Here is a 9850-nt window from a genome sequence, read left to right on the forward strand (position 1 = left end):
TGGGACTGGAGGGTCCCACTGAGACACACTGACTAGAGGGTCAACAGAGTTATAGCCTTCAGTGGCTAATATGTGTTAGAGTGGTATTTTGGGGAAGTCACTAAGCTTCGTGCTTACAGTGTTTTGTGTTATATGTTTCTGCTTTTCTCAGGATCACGGGATGGCACCGACTCGATTGTACACACCAGAGGAAGCATTTGTTTTGAGGATCATGGTCTATTAATTGATTGAACAAAAGAGTCATGTATTGTAATTTTAAACAAAAAGGGAGATTTTTATTAAAAGTGTTAAAGAGATAAACGATGTTAAACTAAAAATTTGTTATAAAAATTTCGGTGTTACATTGTAGTTGGCAGAAGTGGACATGGCTCCGGTTTTTGGGGAATCTTCTGATTCTCGCTTCCATTTCTGATGCGTTGTCTCAACTTCCCTGTTTCCTCATATACGTCTGTGATTTACGACTTCCTTCTGTGCAATAGTTCGTTGTCCCACTTCCAAACCCTAGGTGGGTTATATTTATATGTTTTTAACTTCAGGTTATATTCTTAGGTTGTCTTTTTTGATTCTTGGTTTAGATCCTTCCCACCACTAAATTTTCTCCATATATATCCTACAGCAACACCAACAGTTTGTAATTGTCAGTTTCAACTTTGGACCTTAAGGTAAAATAGATGAAGTTTTGTATCCATGGTTTTTTTAGGTAAGCAAACAACAATAATGATTGATATCTTTTTTCTAATTTCTGATTTTGAATGTAATTTTTTGTGCTTTCAACCTCGCAGATGTGTAAAGCGAAGAGAAATCTAACCAGAAGCTGCTGTCTAGTTTTAATCCGACTGGAGAAAGTGTGCAAGGGGAAGTTGAAATCACGAAAAATAACATTCCAAAACAATCAAGTAGTATGGTATAGATTTCAACACCTTTTTTTTTATCTTGATACAGGTATACCAATAATTAGTCTTACTGCAAAACTGCAAATCTTTTTAAGACCACATGGTGTCCATAACTTAGGCACTACATGGCCACTATATTCTACACTTCTGGTCATAATCAACAAATGGAATCCTTTTATTACATACTGTAAACTTCCGAAGACTATTGGATGGTACATCATTAATGGTTATATTTTATTTACCTATAAAACAAGTTTAATATCTCCATGGGGTATACTTATTAATCTGTTGTTGTTGCAGGCATAGACTGCTTCTGTCATTCGCTTGCAACCTTTGAAGGTTATAGAAACTATCAAAGGTCGAATTTAGTATTTTTGTCGTTTGTGATATGTGGCTCATAGGTAAATAGATAGAGCCCTTTTACTTTGTTATTTGATTAAATTAAGAATGTTTGAAAGTTTAGGAGATAAATTTAGTATTTTTGTCGTTTGTGATATGTGGCTCATAGGTAAATAGATAGAGCGCTTTTACTTTGTTATTTGATTAAATTAAGAATGTTTGAAAGTTTAGGAGATAAGTTTATGTTTTTATTAAGTATATCCATATAGCTGGTTATGGATGGTGATGACATGTTTCTGGTTTGTCTTGGTGGGGGGGTTGGACCATACCTTACATGCTGCAAATGTTGCAGAATTTATAGTGTTTTTTATAAAACATTAATTATTTATATATCTACTTATTTGGTTATTTCATCTGTGGTTTCTCAAAATAATATGCAGGAAGGTCATTCACCATCTACATATATTCGCGTACCCAAACTATTTGACTATTTGATTCGAAAAAGGGTGTTGACTATGGGGTGGATGACCGGAGAAAGTCCAAATGCATTACTCTCCATGTGCAATATTATGTAATAGAAAATTGATCAGTTCTTTCTATCCCTTATTAACAGTATATTTCTATTATTTAACCAAAAAAAAAAGCTAAAATGAGTTTCCAATTACATTATATTTGCTCATTATTGTCCTTCTTTGGCCATTGTAAGTTAACACAGATCATCTAAATGCTTAGTCCCAGTCAGAGAATATAGGTAATTTTTACTATTGTTCACCATCATTAGCTTACATAATTTTTATATACATACATGATGTTTTGGCAAAATTCATGTGATTTTCTCATAATTGCAGGAAAAGTGTGTGCATTCTATCACCTAACGGTGCCATAGTTTATATATAAAATCAGTTTTTTTTTTTTTTTTTTTTTTTTTGTATTTTTTTTTATAAATTGTTAAAAAAAATACAGGGACAATTTCAGATCTTATCTCTTTCTGACTCATTTATCATTTGTGAGAGTGATATGCAACAAAGCAGGACTGGTGGTTTAACCATGTCACTTTCAGGGCTCGATGATCGTTTTTTAGGTGATAATGTGTCTTCCCTTCTAATTGATGCATCACCTGTTCAATTTATTTTCTTTCTATAAATACCCTTGGATGGAATGGAAAACAATATTGTAAAACGTATTAAAATGATAACAATGGAAATATAATGATATTATAAACAAGGTTGTTGAAAGTATTTTTTGTTTTTTGGGAATAGACCTGGACAAACATACTTAGTTTTTCAAATTTAGGAAGTTTATGTACGTGACCATTATGTTTTTTTTCTTCAGTTGTCTATTGAAAAGTTGCAAAAAAAAAAAAAAAAAAAAAAAACTCCACCCTACGTATATAACTATGTCGAAGATGACATTAAGATAGACTGAAAATGCATCCGCTTCTGTTTTGTTTATATCCATTAACTACTAAAAAATCATCGTTTTTTTGTTTATATTATTATGTTTATAGTTGAGAAATTTCTACTTTGAATCAAAGGAGGAAGGTATAGTGAAGGCATATATATCTCTTTCCTTAAACCCTCGGTTTTGGGTTCAATTCTACTTGAAATGTTCTCCATAGCTTATCATTTATAAATTAAATTACAAGTATTTTATGTTAATCGGTCTGTACATGTTAGTGGATATTTTTACGACATTTCACCTTATATCTAACTTTCTTTCCATATATTTGAATTAAAAAATCCATGCTCCCATAGGTTTCTGTTAGTAGAATCTACAAGATTTTCTGTTCATGGACTATTAGGAGTACCTGCTGTTTCTTAAAGCCCCCGGTCTCATAAGTAATTTTCAACATATTAAAACCCACCTCTACAGTAGGTTTCTCTTTCATATTTTGGACTTCTTTAGATTATTCTATACTTTTTTTTCACTTTCCATTTTATTTTAATTAAACGATGTTAACTAATATGCATCAGCACAATTCAATTGTCAGTAACTGCTAACACTGCCACATCAGCACAAGTAAAGTATCAAGCGGTTCTAAATATAGCGGTAAACTCCTTGACTTTTTTAAAATTATTGTTAGAGATAAATGACATTTAAATTTAAATAGATAGTATTTTTTCAATTTGATTTGAAGAGGAAATTAACAACACATAAGGATAACTAATTCAGTAAATATCCATATCCGTGAAGTGAAGGGGCAAAAGGAGCCTCACACGGCCAAACTGACACTCGGTTTTTGGTGTTAAGAGGTACTAACATACTTTGATTTTTTTTTTTCATTATATTTTCCTAATATAGCATCCTACTTTCATTCACTACAAAAGTTTAAACAAATGCGTTGTGGTTCAAAAAAAATCATTTACATTGCTCTTTTTCTGTGTTTTCAAACCTTTGTTTACATATTCTTTCCATTGTTTTATTGTTGATCTAGCAACAAATGTTCTTTCCCAAATTCGATTTAATAGCACCTGTTAACTTCCAAAAGTAATGAAAGTGTTAATTTTATTTTAATCCTTTTTTTTTTTTAATTTTACCTTTTATGGAATCAAACGTCACAGTTCGGATTATGATAATAATTTCATTTCTTAAATGGGTTTTATTTCAGAATCCATTGAAGAAACACTACATTAACTGTTTTGTTAGCTATTTATCTAATTACATTGTTTGTGGCCAACTGATATATCAAAACACTACTAATTATAAACTTTTATTAATAAATTAAATCATTCCATCATTTCAGTTCATATTCAGGAAAATTGGTCTTCATGCTTCAGAACAACATTTCATGGATGGTCTTCATTGGGTAGGTGATGTAAAGCAATTTAAAGCTGCACTTAACTAGAGGCCAATGGCTCACAGGAAGTTTCTAAATAAAACAATGGTTTTCATATCTTAGTCGACATTAATACAAGAAACAGTAATGAAGTTTAGTTGATTTTGATTTTGTTATTGATAGTTTGATATAGCTTGAAATTTTTGTTGCACAAATAGTAATTTTTCATGGAACATTTTCCTCATTTTCTATGGTATTCATGTTTTTAGTTCCATGAATTTCTTCAATATCTTGGCTGTATAAAACCAATATACATTTAGATTCTAAGCAATTATGCTTATGATTCTTAATTTGTATATCTACCGTTGTACTGTGTGCAGAGGACAATGATAATATATGGTGATGTGGATGATTTCTTAGGTTCTGGTCGGGACATTGGTATGTCTTCGAACAAGAAGCTGAGTGTGGGGGTGTAATTTTATTTGGGATGGTGTGGTAGGCCTTTTTTTTTTTTTTTTTTTTTTTTTTTTTTTTTTTTTTTTTAATTTTATCTTCGACTATTAATTTAAAGATGAATCGAATTATTTATCTTCTATATTGTTAACTAATCCGTACCCTGCAAAGCGGGGTTCCCCATCTAACCCCGGTCTTAACCGAACCCCGCGGAGCGGGGTTTCCCCACTTGTTACTATTATTGTTTGTTAAGAAATCCAATTGAAAGCCGTATGTTTTTGTATAAAAAATGGAAGTGATATGATATAATAAACTAAGAAACTTTCATTGCTATTTTTTTATTTAATACCTAATACTTTTCCAACAATTTTTAGTTGTTTTTTGACATTATTTTCATTATTCTTTGATAGTTTTTTCACTCACATTTTGACTGTTTTTTAATTGTTTTATTTTTGCATCATTAAAGTTTTATTGATTTTTTATTAGGCATGCTACTTTAAAAGACTATTCAGTTTACAGTCTTCTAAATATTTTCTTTACCTAGACACTGTTGCAACAGGAAGAATAGAATAAGTTTTCATAATACATGGGCTAATGCAAGAATTAAAATGTGTGTTGTGTGTTCTATGGCCACTGATGTGTCTTGATGTTTGTTGTGTGTGTGCCTAAATGTTCCAATAGGGTTTAAATAAATTGGTAAAAATTAGAAATTGGAGATGTGTGTATGTGTACCGAAAAAAAAGTTGTGATTTGTGTGTATTTATATCTGGAAAAAAAATCTATTTTTATTGAAAAACTTGAAATTGGATATCAAAATATGAATTTGAAGTCTACTATTGCAAATAATCCAAAAAAAAAGATACAAATGCTAATGGTCAAAGACATTATTGGCGGTAACTTTTAAACCTTTCAAAAGGAAAATCAGATGAAGTAAAATATTGGACTGTAACACCTAAATTACATGTTGAAGAATAAGGAGTAAGTTGTTAGCGTCATATTTCAATTCCTCTGGTAGTTTTTATTTCTTTGTTTAATAATTATCTTAAAAAATGGAGTTTTTTAGATCACACATGAATTTAAGGTCCTCTTGACCCACATTACTCACCTGAAAACTCAAATGTATGAATCTTTTTAAATACAAGTTTTTTTTTTTTATCTTTAGGACCAAGAATATTAAAGTCCTATAGTTTATTACACTTGAATTAATGTTTAAACTTTTTATATTGTTATCTAGATATAACAAAAGCACTTTGATATTGAGGTCTTATTTAGTTATTAAGAACATTGAAAAGTATGATATTTATGGTAAATATAATTATTCTTTTACTTTTTTAACTTCTAACCGCTTATTATTTAATATTTATCATTTTTTCAAACTTTTCTGATGTTTTTGTTTGTAATGGAACGTAAGCACATTGTTCTTATGGGTGAAAAAGTAGATTGCCTTTATTAAATTTTTTGATTAGCCATTGTATCCCAAAAGATTTATCTAGTTATAGCTTTCCACTAAAGGTGAACACGGTGAAACGAATTCTTATTAAATAATATATATTTATATAAATGTCTACTGACGTATTGATGAACATGGTGAAAGATATTTTTAGAGGAAAATTAAAAATAAAAATGAATATATGTTGTTTGAGGTAGTTAACTCTTATTCAAAATTCAAAAGGAATTTTGATCACAAAAGAAAATGTGTATCTTTAAATAAGAAAATAAAATTTATTTTCACACAACTTTTTTTTTAACTGAAACAACATTATATTTTTGTTTTAAACCCAAAATAATCTACCTAAATGGGTTAGCTTCCAACTGACAAGTTATCATCTTCCAAAACAAATTAGATTCATTGTTACGACTTTACCTTTTTATTACCTCCGTGTCATACTTGGGTACCCAATCATACATGTAATGGAACGCAAACACATTGTTCTTATGGCTGAAAAAGTAGATTGCCTTTATTAAATTTTTGATTAGCCATTGTACCCCAAAAGGTTTATCCAGTTATAGCTTTCCACTAAAAGAGTACACGGTGAAACGAATTCATATGAAATAATATATATTTATATAAATGTCTACTGACGTATTGATGAACATGGTGAAAGATATTTTTAGAGGAAAAATAAAAATAAAAATGAATATATATTGTTTTAGGTAGTTAACTCGTATTCAAAATCCAAAATCCAAAAGGAATTTTGATCACAAAAGAAAATGTGCATCTTCAAATAAGAAAAGAAAATTTATTTTCACACACACTAGCCGTTTACCCGCGTCAAACGACGGGTGCGAATAATTTCTTTCGATAATTATTTCTATTCGAAGACATGTATGATTGGGTACCCAATTATGACATGAAGGTAATGAAAAGATAAACTCGTAACAATGAATCTAATTAGAAATTTAAGTATCGAAATATATAACTCGAATGCGGATGAAAAACTCGTGTTTCATTACTTGATATTCATGTAAATGAGTTTAACTAAACTTTATTTTCTTATTGCAAAATTGTAGAAGAAAGTATATATTAGATTTTTAAGAACCATGACTACAAATCTAGTGATCATACAGGCTACAGATGGTCTGACTAATGTTTTAAGAAACCTGGGCTTTGGCCCAGATTATCTTATTTCTTTTGATAACTTATGAGCTCAAGGCCACATTTCACTTCAGTTAAATAATCCACCTATCATTTAGACTAACGGTCTACTTACTAGAAGTACACAATAAAATTTTAGATCTGGATCCGATCCAAACCGGATTTAATAAAACCTTATTTTTAGAACTGATTACATATCAAAGGAGGAAAATAATCAAATTTAATTGATGTAGTCGATCAAATTTAATTGGATCACATTTAGAAGTTAAAACTTATATTAGGATCAAATAATTGAAACTGATTACATATCAAAGGAGGAAAATAATCAATGAAAACCATATTATACCGGTTACAAATAGTTATACCAAGTTTACATTTCATTGTCCAAAACTGGTTTGGAGGAAAACGACTTACCATTTGACCATAAAACACTGAAGCGGTTAAAAACCGGTCCAAGAGGTAGTAAAACCGATCTTGTGCATCTATAGGGTTGTATTTATACATATTTATACCCTTAATATACTCTTTTTATGAAGAGGCCTCTAGCAACAATATGTAACCTTTTTTAATACTCATATTATGAAGAGGCCTCTAACAAAGCAACATATAGAAAAATTACAAGGAAAAGACATGTGACCAGTTTTTTTAACCAATCAACTACTTAAACACAATCTTTTGGTTCGTATTAAATCCAATTAAAGGAATATTCATTAATCTTCAGTGTAGCCTAAACTAATAAACATTATATAGGTGTTAGTACTAGAGTGAACTATTATCATGAAACGGAGTCAATATTGCATAAACATAAGTAAACTAAAATCATGGGTGAAAGATAATTTTTTTACTAATGCTAATATAAAAAATAAACCTGCAATTATATATATATATATATATATATATATATATATATATATATATATATATATATATATATATATATATATATATATATATATATATATATTCTAGAAAGAGTTATGAATAGTACATTTTTGATGCTTTTAGATATTGGCAACAACACTTTGTGACATTTGCAACATTAGTCCCTCATACATATTAATTCTAGTAACTTCCGCCCAAACCCACCGACTCATCGATCTTCAACATCAAACGAACTCGCTACCGCGTCCAATTGCTTCCCTTTTCTCTACTGACATCGACACAGGTGCAAAAGAAGACCGGGATCTTTAGTCCCTCATCCATATTAATTCTAATATCTTCCGCCCAGACCTACCGACTCATCGATCTTCAATATCAAACGAACCTACCACCGCTTCCAATTGCTTCCATTTTCTTTGCCGACATCGACACAGGTGCAGAAGAAGACCAGGAAAGCGTCATTTCGAACAGGATCTTCCTTGATTAATTTCTTTCCCTTCTGAGTATTGTTTTGTTTATTCAAGCCCTAGACGGTTGAATCCTTAAATTAAAGCTGTTCTTCATCTCTGTTTGTGTGAAGATCCTTAACTAGTACAATAATCTTTAAACTTTCTGTTATTCAAATCTGAATTCTTACTACCAGAGTCTAAGAAAGAGATTGAATGATAGAACAAGTTTTTGTGCTATAGTGTCCATCTCGAAATCCGATTAATACAGGTATAAGGTTATGTCGTTTGATTTGTTTCCATTCGGATTTAATTTGAATGTGCACAGGGTTCGCAAACAACATATTCACTCATGTATTTAATTGTTTTGATTAAGTTTTTTTTTTTTTTTTTTAAAAGTTTTGATTGGTTCACCTTTACTTGTTGATGTGGTGAAGTGATTGTCTTTGTTCAAAAACACAGATTTATTTTGACTGCAAATTCATATGCATATAAAGGTTTTTTTGGAACTCAAAATCTTACAAGTGTGTATTTGTATGTGTATGATCCTGATTTTGAGATGTGTTTTACAGACACATATCGTTGACCCGAATCTACTATTATCTTTTTACCCGAGTCCAAAGAAGGTAGAGAAAAACCTTTAATTTTTTGCTTTTTCAACTCTACCAATCATGAACATATTGATGTATTTTATGAGGGGGAAGGTCGGGACCAGATTCACCAACTTCAAGTGTCCCTCTTGGTAAGACAAAACAATAATTTTTGAATATGATATTTATGTGTAGTTAGTAATTTATTATATGAATTATGTTGACTTGAAAATTTAATTTGTAAATCTTGATTTAAAAGTTGGGTACAACTATAAATTTCTTTCTTTCCTTGTGTATTAAGAATAAATATATAATATCAAATTGATTAACTTTTATTATCGATGTCTCAATTTCTTTCATTTACATTGCAGAGTTACTATTCGATCCTTTTTTGTGGTGTGAATAGAACATTTGTCATGAAATCATCTTTGAGTTGACTATTGAAAGTAAATTATAATATTAAGTCATATTTTTTGGTAGAACAAATGACTGAAAATGCCATGTGATTTAACAAAATTTCGTGTATGGTCCCGATTTTTTTTCTTTTTTTTGCAATCGCACCGTATCTGTAGTATATTTTTTTAGCATATTTGGTCCCCGGTTGACTTAAAAAGAACAAAATACCCCTATTGATTATTTTAATTACTTTTTAATTCAAAAGTAATTAAAAATAAAATGTTTAATTATATTTAAGTCCCACCCAACCTTTTCTTCAGTCTACCTCGTTCATCTCCATCACCCCACTATATTTTCCCTTCATATGTTATCACTAGTACACTATTTTTCTCGTCTTCTCTCTTCTGACCGAAAACCATAATTATTAGTGAAGCCTACAATCAACGAAAGAAGTAGGAAGCCTTGATTTTCTTGCCTCAACA

General features: G+C 30.2%; 1 long non-coding RNA gene across 34 annotated transcripts; it reads left to right on the top strand.

The window, feature by feature from the left end:
• The first annotated feature begins 317 nt into the window (after nucleotides 1-317).
• Nucleotides 318-4649, top strand: LOC145057503 (uncharacterized). Of its 34 annotated transcripts, none has more exons than XR_013686091.1 (8): nucleotides 322-505; nucleotides 617-700; nucleotides 783-904; nucleotides 1194-1294; nucleotides 1673-2313; nucleotides 3223-3281; nucleotides 3976-4038; nucleotides 4389-4649. It is a non-coding gene; the product is annotated as an uncharacterized LOC145057503 (long non-coding RNA). The 34 variants fall into 34 exon arrangements; XR_013686092.1 differs by having other exon boundaries at nucleotides 1194-1251; XR_013686100.1 differs by lacking the exon at nucleotides 4389-4649 and adding an exon at nucleotides 3370-3484 and having other exon boundaries at nucleotides 321-505; nucleotides 783-1105; nucleotides 1194-3103; nucleotides 3206-3281; nucleotides 3976-4295.
• Nucleotides 4650-9850: the final 5201 nt, after the last annotated feature.

This window comes from Lactuca serriola, chromosome 6, assembly GCF_051521515.1.
Source record: "Lactuca serriola cultivar US96UC23 chromosome 6, Lser_US96UC23_V15, whole genome shotgun sequence".
NCBI lineage: Eukaryota > Viridiplantae > Streptophyta > Magnoliopsida > Asterales > Asteraceae > Lactuca > Lactuca serriola.